The sequence below is a fragment of the Rhinatrema bivittatum genome, chromosome 1 (assembly GCF_901001135.1).
Source record: "Rhinatrema bivittatum chromosome 1, aRhiBiv1.1, whole genome shotgun sequence".
NCBI classification, from domain to species: domain Eukaryota; kingdom Metazoa; phylum Chordata; class Amphibia; order Gymnophiona; family Rhinatrematidae; genus Rhinatrema; species Rhinatrema bivittatum.
In genome coordinates this window covers 289,608,558-289,625,579 of record NC_042615.1, presented here as the reverse complement: position 1 = coordinate 289,625,579, position 17,022 = coordinate 289,608,558, and the positions used below count along the sequence as shown (strand labels likewise).

Sequence of the window (17,022 nt, the reverse complement as noted above, 5' to 3'; positions counted from 1 at the left end):
TATTACAGTTGTGTGGTGCCTTGCTGGTGTGGTGTATGGTGTTTTTTGATGTCGTGTGGCAGGTGGTGCTGTGTGGCATAGTTACATTACCATTGCGTTCAGCAGTCTGCGAGGCAAGGCCATGGACTGCCACGCTTACCTCCAGCCTCGATGCCGTGATGTGGCCAACTGCTGAACGTCTGCAGGCTCAACATGGCCTGCAGCAGGATGCTGCTGACCATACTTGAATGCTTCTTCTAGGTGTGCACACACGCTTTTAGCTGAGATTTAAAGGGCCCATTGTGGGAAATCCCCCATGGTGCCCACTTCTGATGTCACTACCTTCAGCCCTTAAAAGGGTATTACTCCCAGCAATCCATGCCTCGGCAATAGGTCAACTACCTCCTGTTAGAGCAAGTTGCTTTAATGTGTTCCAGTATTCCTGATCTTCATTTCTGTGTTCCTGGTCTTTGTCTTGGCAGTTCCTGCTCCGTGGTCCTTGTCTTCAATCTCTGGTCAGTCTTCTGTTCCTTGTCTTCAAGCCTTCAGTCGTCAATGTCTTCTGCCCACCTGTACTGGTCCTTGCCTCCCTACCTGCCCTCTCCCATGTTCCCCCAGACAGATCTTTGGTTTTGACTTCAGCTTGACTCTTGACCTTGATTGAACTCCGCCTGCCCTGACTGCTGCCTGACTCTGACTCTGCCTGTGTCCAGCCTGCCCCAGACCCTGGCCTGTGACTCAACCCTCTCAACGGATCTTTCCCTTATCCGCAGAGGCCTGCACCTAAGGCCTGCCGGTCCTGGCACCCAAGGGCTCAACCTAAGATGAATGAAGGTTGGTGAAGCTCCAGTTGGGTCTCTGCCACAGTCAGTTCCGCCAGCCGACGGTGGAGACCTGCAGGGATTCTCCCTGCAGATTGTGCCAACTCCATCTCGGTCCAAGGGTCCATGTCCGCAACAGTTACATTACATTAATACTTACATAGCAGCCTTTTCCCATGAAGGGACCCAGAGTACTTTATATCATAAAATACCAAAATGGCTTACAAAATAAAAACAATAAAATACAACAAATACAATGCATAAAAACTGTAATGCAAACCCATTCCCTCCCTACTCTCACTAGGGAGAGCACCAGGCCACATCACATAGCTAAAACAAAATAAAAATCACTCCTTCTTTCAGAAATAATTATGAAAACTGGAGAAAAAAATTGCATCCACAACAAATGAGATAACAGAAATTTCAGGCAGAAAAAATATACTTTTGGAGGCATTTGACAGAATTTGAAAACCAGAAACACTAGTGTAACCCCTAAGGAGGCATATACAATGATGGGGGAATTCCCTATTGTTTAAGGGTAATCCCTTCCATCTTTTGTGTGGGTTCATCAAAGTTGGTCATGCATATGTTGAAGCTGACCTGATGGAGACAGGCTGCCACAAATACTGCTCTCCTTCTCTCCTAACTGTTAAGACAGGGAAGACATCCCCTCACTTCCATCCAATGTCTCTGACTACATCCATGAAACATGCTCACTACAAAGATGGACACTGATACATAATACCACATTTCCAAACCAACTTGTAACTTTATTTCCTGGAATATGCAGCCAGCCAAGAACTATTTACATGGATGATAAGATGTTTCACAAAATACTGAACAAGTCAGAAAAAACATGGGCGAGAACCAAGATGGCTGCCACACCATGAGCACGGGAACTCCTTAGCTCTGAGGTTCTTCTCACAATTTGCTTTTCCTGTTGAAAATTTCCTTACATATTTCCTCATGCCGCACTCGAAAAGGAAAGCAAAGATTCGTGAGGTTCTTACCTCAACCCCTGATATTTCCTTGCGACAACCACGAATTGAGGAGGTATTCCACTTCGCGCAGCAGACACTGGAGAGCGAGGCCACTGGTGTCGGTGATGGAGAGCGGCCGCCCAACTCCCTGGCTGAGGAGGCGTCACTCAGCCCCGGAGCGCCAACAGTTCCATCCCTGTCCTACAAACCTCTGAATGAAGAGGGAATGGAACAGCAAAAAATAGTGCCATGGCTTTTACCATCCGATAGCCTTGATGTCTCCCAGAGAAGGGATGGGGCAATCCCATTGACTTTGGAGAGCCCGTCGAACCAGGGCTCCAGGGACAACAATGGCGTAACACGGCAAAAAGAAGTAGGCAAGGATGGCCTAATGCAGCAAGGAGGTAAGGAGCCTGAGTTGCAGGTGGTGTTAGCTCTGATGGAAATGCCGGAGAAAATAACTCTTGCTGAAATTTGGAAGGTATTAGCAAAGATAAGTAAGGCGATAAACGATTTAACAAAGGCTGCAAAACGTAATATGGAGGGAACACAAATTTTGGAAAACAAAGTTCAAGTGATTGAAAAATCTTTGAACAAAGTGGAAATAGAAATTAAGGACATAAAAGAAGTACAAACTAATCTCATAAAATCAGAGAATATGGTAATGAAGAGGATGGATTTCTTAGAAAATGAGATGAGAAGAAATGACCTCAGATTTTTTAATTTCCCAAAGACAAAATGGGCGAAGCCAAAAGATCTTTTGAAAGTTATCTAATTAATATTCTGGACTTTTCAGAAATAAATATTCCAGAGATTTCCAAGATATACTATCGTCCTGGAAAAGAAATAAATTTGCAGCAAGAGGAGCAGGACAATATTGCCATTGACAATCTTTCTGACTTTTTGGAAAAGTCCTATGAAGCTAAAATTGAATTAAGAGCTACTTTGCTTGTGACTTTTATGCAGGCTATGGATAGAGATATTATACTGAGAAAGTCCTTTAGGAAACATACACAGCTTTTTTATGGAGCTCAAATAAGAGTCTTTCCGGACATAACTAAAAGAATACAGGAGAAAAGAAAAGTATTTCTATCAATGAAAAATGAGGTGCTTTCTAGAGGCGCCAAATTTTACCTAAGGTTTCCTTGTAGGTGTATTTTAATACATCAAAATGATAGATATATTTTTTCAGATCTAGACCAGCTACGTGTATACTTAGATTCACACTCCAAACAAGCTGCAAAAGGTGTTGGTTAATGTAATTATCTGCTGCGTGACATGGTGTTACAGTCTTATTATTATGATGAATATTGATTATTATGATTCCGCTTAGAATTTGGTTCTCCCATCATTCTTATAATATTGTATTTAAACTAGTTCTTTTAAATATGTTACTGCAATCTATATTTCAATTATTTTCTGTTAACATTATTTTCAATGTATTTAAAATTGAAACTTCAATAAAAAGAAAATAAAAAAAAAAAAGAAAAAACATGGGCTTCCATATAGAGAATAATTGCAATTATTGTTGACCTTGAGAGGTCACCATGTCATACTCTTCACCACCTTTTCTCTTCCTCAGCCATTTGGGTGGGGAGGGGGGTGCTGGACATTTTCTACCTTCAGGCATATCCATAGTAAAATTCTCATCAAATGGGCCCCACAAACTCCAAATTACATGACAGTGCAATACACTAAAGCTTTGCGCAAGACATGATTCACCCTCACAATGATCATAGACCTCTTTGTACTATAACTCCCTGTGAAGGAATGGCCCTAAAATCCCTCCTTAACCTGTGTGGGTCCAGCCTGGTCCACCTTAAATTATTCAGGGAGAGAGAGCTCTGTGGGTGGGACCCTGTCAGGAGGTGGAGAAGTTCCTGAACCCTCTCTGCATTAAGTTATTGTGAATGTGAAGTACACTGCTAAGAAGGTAGGCATTCTATTATTGTTAATGTTGATTGTAAGAATAAAGTTTAAAGAGCATGAAGAATAGGCTGGAGTTAGCGTAGTTTCTGCCTCAGCCTATAAAGATTTCACTCAGCTGTTCTTACAGTCCCCATTACCATCCTTCCAGGCTGGTTTTCTCTGGACGTAACATTAGTAAGGACTTCTTGAGACAATATACCTCACTATAATTCCCACTCTTGTGATCACAGTTCCTTCCTTCTCAGAGCATCCTGCTCTGCACCATTTTGCGTAAATCCTTGGGAAGAGAACACCACCATTCCACACTCTGGCCACTGTCATCTCCATTTCATTCTCCCCAAGAGGAAAACACCTCTCCTTTTCATCTGTGCTAGTTTCCCTAGATGCCACCCATAGGGGCGGATTTTAAAACCCCTGCGCGCGTAAACCTTGATACAGACCCGGCATGAGTAGAAATGCTACATCATGTGAATATTAGCTACCAACCCAACATACAGGGTAGCAAATCTACATGTTACATCATCAGAATTATTCTGCATACAAAACAACTACGAAAAGTTGCACACATCATCATTTTAGTTAGCTTCAAAAGCTGACTTGGTGGAAATATTACTGGCGAGCTTGAAGCATTAATACATATATGCCCTCCAAAGAAGAAACTGTCATTAAAATAGTTTTACTTGAATGATTCTTTGGGATAAGTCAGTCTCAGGTGTCTGACCAACAAAATATGTTGCAGAGCAATGCTGTTGAAAAACTGTGAGTTTGCAAGACCAAGTACCTGCTCTGCTTAAACATAATGCTGTCTGTGGGTGTGCACTTCAAATTCTTTTGTTTTGTTTTTCATTTCCTTGGTTTTTTCTTTTTTGGTTGTGCTTATGGTTTATTTTATTTTGTTTACTTGAAAAGAAATACATCATGAAACAATTGAAAATCACAAAAGAAAAAAATAAATGAAAAAATAGGATTGGGTCCAGGGGACCCATTCACTCGTCCATCCACCCTATCTTTCTGGGCAGCATCCCTCCTTCCCAGAGCTTCAGATCTATCCCCAAACCCTCTTACCCCATCTGTAGGGTCTCCAAAGCCCAGATGTAGCAGAAGCGAGCCCTGGTCACTTGCACCCCGCTGGCCCCAGGGACATCCAGACTCCAAAATGATGCCAGTAAGATGGTGCAGGAGGAGGATGCAGGGGGATGGGGAAGAGAATGAGGGCAGTTTCAGGAGGGTTTGATCTATGGAAGTTAGCAGTGTAGGGGGTTTCAGTGGTGGGGGCAGGGTTGGCTGCTTGGACTTGAAAACAAACAAAGAAACAAAATGAGGTAGATCTTTAAAAAGTACGCGCGCACGCGCGCGTACGTTTGTTTGCACAACCAGCACGAACAAAAGTACGCCGGATTTTATAAGATACGTGTGTAGCCGTGCATATCTTATAAAATCCGGGGTCGGCGCACGCAAGGCTGCGCAAAATCGGCAGCCTGCGTGCGCCAAGCCGCGCAGCCTGCCTCCGTTCCCTCCCTTCCCCTACCTAACCCAGCCCCCTGCCCCACCTAAATCCCACCCCCTTACCTTTGTTGGGCAAGTTACGCCTGCTTGAAGCAGGCGTAACTTGTGCATGCCACCTCGCATCCCCCGGCACAGGCCGCAGTGCCGGGGGACTTGGGACTGCCCTCCCAGCCCACCCCCGAACCGTCGCCACGCCCCCGAACCCGCCCCAGACTGCCCCCTGACCCCAGACACGCCCCGGACACGCCCCCTCCCACCCCTTTTACGAACCCCGGGACTTACGCGCATCCCGGGGCTTTGCGCGCCCGGCGACCTATGCAAAATAGGCGCGCCGGCGTGCGAGTGCCTCGCGCGCGTAAATCCGGGAGGATTTACGCGAGCAGGGCTTTTAAAATCTAGCCCATTGTGTTTTCAAAATTAAATGAAACAATGGGAAAGGTAATTGAAATGAGTGGATTTACAGTAAAATAGAACCATTTCTTGCTGCTTCAGTCAATTATTCTGCTAATGTACTAGATTGCTGTCTGTTTCAGGCAATTTTTTGTTTTCAGTGAGGACTTGTTGCTACAAACATGATGATTTTTCTAATTTTAATTCTTTATGTAACCCAGAGGTGTGGTCTGTATAGGGATGGATTTTCCCCTTGGTGAAAAACCTTTTGAGGGGAGCTGACCCCAACATGACTATTCTAGCAGTGTGCCCAACCCCCTTTATCTGTCAACTAATGAGTGCACCAAAGTAAAACAGTGCAGCTTTAATTATTTTAATACCCTGGGGTGAGGTAAGAGAAATGCAGGTAAGGGCTTAACCACAGACAGATGTGAATATAGATACACAGTCAAACCGGTTTCCAGCAATCCTCATCTCTAGGGCAATAAACTCTGAATAATATGTAACCTTAAATCTACTGGCTCCAAAGCCTTTACATTAGTAGTCAGTTAAGACAGAAAACAGAGAGTAGGATTAAATGGTCAATTTTCTCAGTGGAAAAGGTAAACAGTAGAGAGTCTCAGGGATCTGTACTTGGACCGGTGCTTTTCAATATATTTATAAATGATCTGGAAAGGAATATGAGTGAGTTTATCAAATTTGCGGATGATACAAAATTATTCAGAGTAGTTAAATTGCAGGAGAATTATTCAGAGTAGTGATAAATTGCAGGAGAACCTTGTGAGACTAGAAGATTGAGCATCCAAATGGAGGATGAAATTTAATGTGGACAAGTGCAAGGTGATGCATATAGGGAAAAATAACCCTTGCTGTAGTTACACGATGTTAGGTTCCATATTAGGAACTACCATCCAGGAAAAAAAATCTAGGCATCATAGTGCCAGAGAGACTCTTCTGCACTCCAGTGCCCTTGCACTGTCAGCTCCTGACAGTGAGTTCCCCAACCCTGGAGGCTTGCATCTGTTGTGAGTTCTAGCCATTCCTGTGAGCTTAGGGAAACCCCCTTTCTTAGATGATCCGATTTTTAACCACCACTACCGTTGACTGCAGACCTCCATCAGCAGGTGAAGCCAAATCGAATAGTCTTGAGTCTGTGGGCTCCAACGAGACAGCAGAATGCACTGAAGAGGATGCATACGAGCCCTTACCCACATTTGCCGCCATTAACCCGAGCACCTGTAGATAGGACCACACTGTCGGGCGAATTGAGTTCATCAATAGACAGACCTGTGCCATCAGCTTCGGAATATTGCCCTCCGGCAGGAACACCCTGCCCTGTTTCGTGTCGGAATGTACACTGAGATACTCTAGCAACTGTGATGGCTGAAGATTGCTCTTGGCCAGGTTCACCACCCAACCTTGTTAAGCATGCCATCCACAGCAGACACGCGGCACGGCCCCCTCACCATCTTTCATGGACACCAGCTCCTGGTTCCTCCTCGCTAGCGGCGGTGGGCCACCGGCTTCGACCTTGGTTCGCCCCTGGTGCCTCTGGCTCTGCCATGGTCCACAGTGTTGCCAGTCAAGACGCCATTGTTCGTCGGGCCTCTCCGCATGGGCTGCGGAGAGACGCTGCCATCCGCGCCACACCCCTTCCTAGGCGCTCACGGATCGCTAATTTTTTTATGGGCCCACGGCCGGAAACTGGCCGTGGCCCCAGATGATGTCATCAAACTTTCCAGTGTATATAAACTCAGGCCTCACTCCATAGCGTTGCCTTTGCAATAGGTCTCCTCATATTCCGAGTACTCGTTGCTGATAGAGAATCCTCTCTATTCCGTGTTCCTGACCTTCGTTGTTCTCGGTTCCTGTCTTTATCATTCCTGCTCTTTCTATGTGTTGGACTGACTCCTCAGATATCAACTTTGCTTTGTTTGACTATGCTTCAGCCTATCTCCAGACCCAGACCTCTACTACACCTGACTACTCTACTGCCTATCTCCAGACCTGGACCTCTGCTACGCCTGACTATTTTACTGCCTATCTCCAGACCCGGACCTCTGCTACGCCTGACTACTCTATTGTCTATCTCCAGACCCAGACCTCAGCTATGCTTGACTATGCCTGACTTCTCCATGATCAGACTATCGCCTTGATTGACTACGCTATAGGCTTCTCTGGGTTTAGAATTCTACGTTGCTTGCCACGACCTTCGTTTGCTGCCAGCCCTGATCCAAGCCTGCCATTGACGCCTCTCCTAGCCTATTCCCTGGTCGTGGACTTATCAGGCTTTGGTCTATCTTTGCTCGAGCACCTCCAGCTACTCTCCGTTCCATTGGCGCCCAAGTTCCAGTACCATACCCAGTCCAGGGTAGGACTACGCCTTCTATTGACTGCTGTCTCTGGGCTGAACCAACTTCTCTCGCAAACTAACCTCGAGGACCACCTAAGTCCTGTCGTCCCCGGCACCCAAAGGCTCAACCCGCGGGGAACAAGGGCTGGTATAGGTGAAGCTCCAGCGGCTTCTACCTTCAGCCCACTCCACCTGCCAACGGTGGGGGCCCGTAGGTCCTCACCTATGGGTTGTGTCAACCCCTCTTCGGCCCACGGGTCCACCTCCGACGCAACAAACCTAGCTCATGTAATAAGGAGATCACCTTGCCTGAGACCCGGAGGCTCTCTTCTAGACTCTTGGCCCGAATCACCCAGTCGTCCAAGTACGGTTGTACCAGGATCCCATCCTTTCTCAACTCCGCCACCACCACCACCATAACCTTGGAAAACGTTCTGGGCAGGGTGGCCAAACCAAATGATAGCGCTCAAAATTGTTGATACTCTAGTCAGATGGGAATATGCAGATATGCCTCGGACATCTTTGCTCTGTCTCCATCTGCTGGCAGAGGTGCATAACCCACTGGTTCTGGATTCACCTTTTTGAACGCTAAGAAAATACAATTTTCCACAGGGCCTCAGTAAGCGATTGCTGTAATATGAATATAGTCCCTTAACCCTTGGAGGTTAGCAGCACCATGATATGCCCTCGGGCCTTCAGAGAGTGACAAGTAATAACGAAGCTTGTAAAGTTCCACTGGTATGTGAAAAGGGTGCCCCCTTCCATTCCTGGGGTACAGTAATAGGATCAGGGATTAATGGGTTAAAATCAGAAACAATTAAGACTTGGGGTTTAGCTGTAATCCACAGCCTTATATCTGGTGCAGATGAATAATTGCTTTCAAGATGGTGATGAATGTCACTGGAGTATAATATGATGGTAGGTGTGGGCATTGAAAAAAAATTGTTTTCTTTCAATTTTATTTTTGTATCAGTGTTTTTTTGTTTTGTTTTGTTTTAGTGCACTGTCAAAACAAACAAACAAAAAAACATGAGCAAATCCATATCTGATGGCTCGTGGTTTATGCAATGGTCAGGAATAGAATTCGTCTCCTGCAGGTATATGAGAATGGTGACTCACATTCCTAAATGACCATTTTGAGCACTGGTCTTTGTTCTGTGGGACCTTTATTAATCACGCTTAAGCTGCGGTGAAAAGCAACCCCAGTCACAGATCACAGGGATCTGGCAGCAGCTCTCAGCCACAACAGCACACTGCTTCCATGGTATGCAAATCTATCTCATGAATATTCATTAGGGGTATCCTGAAAACCCAATCTGTTGGCAGCCCTCGAAGGCTGGGAGTGAATACCATTATCCTAGTGAGTTACAACGCCAGTCTCTTCCCAAGTCATCCACTATCTCCTGCTGCCCATTCTAGCTGCGATCAAACAGGTTGATCCAATCCTGGTTTTGCCCTGTTGCATGCGTGAAGTTGTAGTTCTAATTGTCCCATTGGTTTCCCTTAGTCAGTCAGACCCCTCCATCTCCCCTTAGCAAGGATGAAAACAACTAGGTTGGGCATGGAAGTGTGTGTATGTATGTATGTGTGACTGTGTAAGCTGGGCACTAACATAGGAACTTTTTTTTTTTTGTAATGTTAGTTTGGTTGGTAGTATCTGTCTCCCCTGTCAGTATTTTATTTATCCAGTATTTATATATTTATTTATAATCCGCTTTCTGGCATTTCAAAGCCGATTACATTCAGTTCTTACAGGGGAGGGAGTGATGTGCCTCTATCCTTTGTGATTTGCAATATTAGAACAAGAGGGCACCCTGCTTTTTTTTTCCACCCTGGAGAGAGAATTATTATTCTCGTTGTTATTTCCTAGAAGAGAGGCAGACAGCAGATGCTAGGAGTTGTGACATTTTCCCCTCGTTAGGCCATTGGGGTCATTCAAAGTAGTTCCTTTTCTGTTTCTCAAACTCACTGGAAATCACGGAGATTCTTTGGTGAAGAACCACCAAGCAGTTATTATTTTAGTTTTGGTTTCTTTTATGGTTACCCTGAGGGATGTGGGGCCCCATTAGCTTTACCCTTGACAGAGGCTGCCTTGACAGCTCCTTCCCATGTTCACACTCGGGGATCTGTGGCGAGGGCTGCCTTTGGGAACCCATTGCCATGTTCACCAGGGCCTTGAAATAGGTCCCTTAGACAGTAAGAACTACAACTCCATGCAGGTAACTGGGCAAAACCAGGACTGGATGAACCTGTTCGGTTGACCTGGGGAGAACTGGCAACCCTAATCCCCGCAGGGGACAGCAGGTGTAATCGGGCAGAGCCACAGGCAGCATTTCAGCTACCCTACTGTCTAACTCAGGGGTAGGCAATCCTGCTTTCTAATTGGCCAAATCCTCATCTGGCTCTCAGAGTCATGTGATCAGAGGCTCTCATGCAGTCCCACGAGGAAATGACAGGCTGAGAAGAGCTGCAGATGTCCCTCCTATACTTTTGTGACAGGCATGAAGGTTTGGGGGTGACTGCATGAAGAGCAAGGTTAGAGGGCACTATGCTAGATGATTTTATGATTGTATAATAGCAATTTATGTATTTCATTTGATTTGTATGTAAAATTCTTGTGCGAATACATATATTTACAGACATATAGGGCAAGGGTGAGGAACCCTTTGTAGATCACGTGCTGCACTGGTAATCATGAGCCCCTCTGCCCTAGGCCCCAGTCATATTCTGATTAGTGGTTCTACCTGAACATCTCCTAGTGAGTTCTGTGCATTGCTGGCACAGCTCTGCTAGCTGCTTACTTTAAGTCCGTGCTTGCATTTTGTTTTGATTGAAGATTTTTTTTTCTTCTTTAGTTGTGAGCTGCATTTTGGTCCAGATGGTGCCTTTACTATGCAAGGCAAATGTGTCTGAGAATTTGAGCTGCTTTGGCTCTTTGTATCTCAATTGACTTATAGAGCTGGACTTGAGCAGAAATTTATAAAAGTCTTGTTTTTCCCTAAAATATATTAATTTTAGTAATTAATTTATTAATTTTGGCACTTCTATGTCATACTAAACCAGGGTGCGCTATGACAAATTACACAAGTACAAGTCCCTTCCCTACAATGGGAAATAACATGATCTGCCCAAGATCACACGGATTGTCAGTAAAAACAAGATTTGAATTTCTGGTCCATTAATAATTTTTAGCCATGTGTACTTAGGGATCAGAACAAGAAATGGATCTCTCCATTAGGATCTGCAGGGTACTTTTAAGTGAACCGGATTGGCCACTGTTGGACACAGCACCCTGGGCTCACTGGACCATTGATCTCACTCAGCACGGCTCCTCTTAAATTCTTAATTTAGGCTTCTTGGATCAAAGCCCATAGGCCTCTGCCATGTAATGTGGACATGAAGTCCAAGACTTACCCCTTGCTGCTAGACTGTGCTCAGTAGTCTCTCTTTGCCCCTTTTTGAAATGGCACACCCTGTATATCTTGGAAGATATAAGCCATTAACTGGGGTGAGAAAGGAGGTGTCATTTGGGTACTGGGGAGCAGGGCTTTGAGGCCTCATCTATCCAAGATACATGGAAAGGGCCTAAACCCGTCCCCCATGTGGCCCTAATTTGCACCCTGAAATAACAATGTGTTTATTTATTTCTGACCTTAAGTATCTTGGCAAAAAAAAAGTGTGTCCTGAGATAGATTTTGCAGAGTTGAAATTCATAAGCAGACTATTTTGTGTCTGTACATATTTTTTTCGATAGCCTTTTATATTTCTGTTAATGGAATTCATGTATCTTTTTTTCTCCTATCAGTGCACACTTTTAAACATAAGCACATCTTTTTAATCGCTTCAGGCAAAATGCTTGCATCTCTTCTCCAGCTTTCATGGGTATGAGATGAAAAGGATTTATCTCTTCAGGGAGATACCTGTGTTTTATCTCACTTGTTATGAGTGACTAAATCATTAACTCATAGGTCTTTCATTAAGTATTCATAGCACAGGAAAAAAAAGTATTTAGAAAATGGTTGAAAAAAAATTGAGCATTATGATTTGTCAGACAATGTCATGTGACTACATCACACTCCCTTTGTACATGAGCAGCTTTAGCAATGCTTGATGACAACATTATGTTTAACCCAACTGAAACTCCAAATGAAATAGACCATACAGTAAAAAGCAGTAAAAGTGCTCACCGTGGGTGAGATGTTTCTCTTTCCCTTCCTCCCTGTAATTCCCCCCTCCATGCTCCTTCTCATTTCCTCCCTCCTTCCCCCCCCCCCCCACTCCTTATAATGATGTTTATTTATTTACTTATTTATTTATTTTATTTTTAACTTTTTTATACCGATGTTCCTGTATAGAATACATATCGCACCGGTTTACGTTTCTGCTCTTCCTCACCAGCCCCAAACACACACATCCCTCACCCTCCTGCCAACAATGACAATCCTCTCCGCTCACCGATAACTGATATCGATATTTGCCATCAACCCAAGGCCGGCTCAAGGGCAAATGATGCCCTGGGTGAAAACTGTCACCACACAGGCACCCGCTGGCTCTCCACTATAACGGGGTGATGCCAGCAGTGCCGAAGGTGCCCCCTCAGCCCAGCACGCCCTTACCCAAAGGCCGACACTGCATCAAGCCCTCTCCTCACAGAGATGTTTGACCCCTACACGCCCTGGTGATACTTCCCTTATCCAATGCCTCCCTCCCCCCAAACACTGGTGATCCTCTTTTTTTCTGGCTCACTATTGGTGATTCCCCTTTCTCCCCTCTCTTCTACCACCAGTGACATTGATCCTCACACTGAGCATGTATCAAAGAATTTGGTCACACTTCGTCAACTCAGTGTCAAGTGTCAAAATCCCTCAATGTACACTCTTGCATGTTATCATCGCCTGTGTATATAGCAATTTGAACTGCTGTGTTACATAAATGACTATCACTTGCAAGTAATATTATACATAAACTCCTACTGCTAAGTATATCCTTAAATAAGGAAGAGCTTTGGAAACGAAGATCTTCTGACTTAACCCTCCGTAAGGATTTTTTTTTTTTAAGTCTTCCTTATGTTTGCTGTTCCTTGCCTGCTGCAAATTATATATTGTAAACAAATAAACCAATCAAAACCAATAAAGGAGAAGAGTGATAGGTGGATAACTGAAGTACAGATTATGAGAATGGAACTCACCTAGTTTCACAGCCACAGATGTTGAAATGAATACGATAAGGAGATCATTTACAAAATCAAAAGTATATTCAGAGTCAATTTTTAACTCCTAGCAAGTAGTGCTGTCTTCTTGTAAAAGGCACAGTTCCAGGAAGTGATGACTGGAGAACAGAGGAGATACCACACGGAAAGAAATGACACAATGCACTTCAAAGATTGTGTAATTTGCGGCATTCCTGAACGAGGGGGCATCACGTTACAGCTCACAGCTGCTCCCAAGGCTGCTGCACTGCCTTACTATTTTTTTCGCTCTCAAATTCAAGAAAAACTTTATTCACATGACAAAATTGTACTTGCTGCCAATGTAACGCATAAAGCAGTCAAATGAAAGAAATCAAAAAGTAGGAAAGCGTACACTGACAATGTGATACAATGGCCCAGCTGCTTTCCTTGCTTCCTTCACAAATAGGTCCTCAAATCGCAAGTGTCCAACAAATTCTACTGCAACAAATTCTACTATAGATGCAGCGTGCCAAATTTTATAGAAATTGGTTCTTTAGTTTTGGAGTGCTTAGATGTGTGCGGAGGGCCAGGCAGATGGAATAAACATTAATGATAGGTGCTCTTGCACTAACATTGAAAAAGCGTGGAAACATTGAAAAAGCGTGGAAAAGAAATCACTATTACATTTCTAGTGATGTCTCTAGTTATATTACACAGACTTCCCTTGTCTTACCTTTTTTTTTTTTTTTCCAGGAGACTCCCGGGCTAATACAGCTACCATTACATGCTATAGATCATTTGTATTGGGCTTAGCGCCACAAGACATCCCACTGAAGGCCACTCAACGCCCCAGGCAGGCCTGGCGCGACTGGGTGTGCATACCGTGCATTTGCATGGGGCGACACATCCAGGGGGGCAGCGGGCCAACGGCAGCTGGAGAGCCCACTGGGCCACCGGCGGAGATCAACCCATCGGTGGCTGAAGAAGGACAGAGGCCGCTGGCTATTGGCAGCTGAAAGAGAGAGGCCGCCGGCAGAGCTCAATCCAACAGTGGCTGAACAAGGAGCCACTGGCGGCAGGAGGAGAGAGGCTTCTGTCGGAGCTCAACTCACCAGCGACTGAAGAAGGAGCTGCCAGCCACCGGCGAAATTCAACCCACTGCTGGCTGAAGAAGAAGAGAGGCCGCCACTGGCTGAAGGAGAGGCCCGTGTTTTTGTGCGTATGCCCGCACACAACTTACGCTCCCCCCCCCAGCAGGAAGGCCGTTGGGCTGTGGTGAAGCTCATCCCACCTCAGCCCGATGAAAATAGGAGGCAAGGTATGTATTTGTGTGAGCTTGTATGTGTGTGTGAGTGAGATCCTGTGTGTGTCTGTGAGAGCTTGTGTGAATGTGTTTCTGTGTGACTGTGTGAGCACATGTGTGTGTGTGAGATCCTATGTGTTTGTGACTGTATGAGCACATATATGTGTGTAACAGCCTATGTGTCTATGTGAGCACATATGTGTGTGTGAGAGACAATGTGTGTGTCTGTGTGAGAGCCTATGTGCCTGTGAATGTGTCTGTGAGAGCCTGTGTACTTGTGTGTGTGTTTGTGAATGTGTGCCTGTGAGAGACTAATGGGTCACATATATAGGCTCTCATAGGTGCACACACACACATATAATGTATCTGTGAGGGAGAAGGAGCCTGTGTATGTGAGAGAATTAATGTATTATTGTGCGTGTATGAGAGGGAAGATACAATTTGTGCAGCCCTACCTCTCCCAATCCACGATGATCTCAGAGTGACTGGAAATGAAAAGATCCCAGGTATGGAGAGCAGGAGATTTTTAAATCCTTTTTAGTTTTAACTATTGGGTGTAATTTGATGTTTCTGCTCTTTTGAAATATTTAATTTTTGGCGGGGAAATAGAACATTTTTTAATTATTAGATTTTTTATTCATCAAATGTTTTGAAATATTTTATTGGTGTTTGGGAAATTTTGGATACTCTTATTCATTAACTGGTTTGAAATATTTATTCTTTTTACGAACATGATTTTACTACTATGATTGATGTTTTATATTTCTTGATTGTATTATTTAATATTTTTAAGAAGAATGAAATGTTTCTGTTTTTCTGTTGTTGCTCTGCATATAGGGGCTTGTTGTGGGTTCCAGTTCAGTTCTTCTCAGCACGTTTCTGTTTATATTTTCTGATCTCTTTATTCTGTATTTGGCGAGGTTCTGTCTGGGTTCTGCATATGTGATGGAGGTGAGGGGGTGTGGGTGTGTCAGTTTTTAAAAATATAGATTGCAGGAGGGAGCTGATGGGCCCGGGACAGAGACTGAATGAATAGGGGGGGGAGCAAAGAACCTAGCACGGGCCCTGGCCCCAGGTCTCCTGAATTACCTAGGATCAGACACTGTGGCTGCAAATAGCAGAGCCCTAATAACATCTCTCTCTATGCTGGCGGCACAAAGTAAGAACCTGCTGGAAGTTACCACAGTACGACTAGCCAGGCTAAACATCACGAGAGAAAGGGCGTTTTCCGTAGCCAGGTCCCATATTATGGAACTCTCTTCCAAATGCTTTGAGACAAATCACCAATAGTAAAAAATTCAAAAGTCATTAAAAACACACCTCTTCAAAGAAGCATTTGCAGTCACAGACCAATAATAACCCTGCAAATTAGAGAAGGCTCATATGTTTGTAACTTCTTCTATTAGGTTTTTCATTTCTCCGTTTTTCTCTCTCTGTTCTTGATTTTTTTGTAACCATAATAATAGGGAGTTTAGTTCTACGATATATTAAGATGTCAGAGAAGTATAGGGTTTTAATACGGAAATTGTATTTCTCTCCAACCTTTATTTATTATATTTATTTTTTTTTGTTTTTTGCTTTTGGTTTTTTTAGACTTTTATCTTATGCATATGCACAGACTTAAATTATATAATTTATGCAATTTTATTTTTTCTTATTATATTTTATTTTATGATTATTTTTTAATACTATTGTAAACCGTTTTGGTCAATTTGTTGCAGTCTGGGTAGCTGCAGTCCAGGTGTGAACCCTTGAGCCGAACTACCCTGAAGGCAGAGTAGGTCGGGAGGCGGAACCACAGGCAAAAGGTCTTCACCCGGGAACCAGGAACCCCCCAGGAGGAGCCCGTAGGGTCCTAGAACCTTGGGACTTAGGAGCACAGTAACAGTCTCTATAGAAAGAAAGCCTGGGCAAGGAGTAAACCACAGAGTCCCGTATACAGTGAGCTGGAAGGTCCGGCGAGAGCAGGGCGGTAGAAGTCCAGATAGAGTCTCTAGCTTGCAGTGAATAGAAACAGTCTGAAAGCAGGCCCGGGGGCTGTAGTATGTAGTGAAGCGGAGCCGAAAGACCCGGAGCAGAGTCGGTAGCATATTGTAGACTGTAGCAAGCTGGAAGCAGGACTGGAGTCTGTAGCGGGCAACAGAGCTGGAACGGATGGTGAGTAGGAACGGAGACGAACCCCAGACAGGCAGGCAGCCAGTAGAAGCAGAATCAGGAACAGGCAAAGGTCGGAGGCTGGCGGCAGACAGAAGCGGAGACGGGCACACGCTGAGGTCAGTGGCAGGTGGCAGACAGAAGCGGAGACGGGCACACGCTGAGGTCAGTGGCAGGCGGCAGGCAGAAGCAGAGTCAGGAACGAGCTGAGGTCAACCGGAATGTAGAACAGACGAAGTGCAACTAAGAACTACTAACAGTAGCGACCCTCGTTGCAAGGCAATGAGTAGGCTGGCGAACGCCGGTTAAATCAGGCTTGGGGCGTGGCGTCGTTAACCCAGGCGGGGCCAGACTTCCGGTGGCCGTGCGTCCATAATGCGCATCCTTGCGCGCGCGCGTGGCAGCAGAGCGATGATCTGGCAATGGCGGACGCCCTG

General features: G+C 44.8%; 1 protein-coding gene across 1 annotated transcript in view; it reads right to left on the bottom strand.

Moving 5' to 3' along the window:
- The window catches only part of ALPK1 (alpha kinase 1), a 217,454-nt gene extending 204,117 nt beyond the window's left edge, over positions 1-13,337 (bottom strand). The window contains exon 1 of the mRNA XM_029596242.1: positions 13,147-13,337. The gene's annotated coding sequence lies outside the window, so the exon portion shown is untranslated. The remainder of the gene's footprint in view (positions 1-13,146) is intronic.
- Between the last annotated feature and the right edge of the window lie 3,685 nt (positions 13,338-17,022).